Source organism: Arachis duranensis, chromosome 4 (genome assembly GCF_000817695.3).
Source record: "Arachis duranensis cultivar V14167 chromosome 4, aradu.V14167.gnm2.J7QH, whole genome shotgun sequence".
NCBI lineage: Eukaryota > Viridiplantae > Streptophyta > Magnoliopsida > Fabales > Fabaceae > Arachis > Arachis duranensis.
In genome coordinates, this window is record NC_029775.3 from 55,398,296 (window position 1) to 55,398,847 (window position 552).

Here is a 552-nt window from a genome sequence, read left to right on the forward strand (position 1 = left end):
TTTTGTACCAAAGTGATGAGCTGAGGTTTCAACTCAAAGTTATGGGCATGAACATTTGGTGTAGCAATACTGCTCCCACAATGTCTTGGATCAGGGATAGTATAAGAAGATAACATCCTTCTAGGTGGTCCATCATTGTTGTTGACCCCTCCAGGAGGATTGTGCATCTCGTCCTCCATGACTTGGTCTTCTCCCTCTGACTCCTCTTCACCAACTATTCCCTTTCCTCTTTCTGCTCTCCTTACCCTTCGGAGGGTTCTTTCGTCCTCAATATTAAGTCTATTGACTCCTGACATACACGAACAAAACCAAAGTCACAAGTGAGACACTCTAGAACTAGAGTGGAATTGGAGTTAGTGCAACAAAGTATCAAACAGTTAGTGGGCTTAACAAAAATACTAAAAAAAAAATGCTTAATCTAAACCACTTTTCACTTAATCATTGTCAATCTTTTCCAATCCCCGGCAACGGCGCCAAAAACTTGATACGTAAAAATGAGATTTCACGTATAACCGGCAAGTATACCGGGTCGTATCAAGTAATAAAACTCAC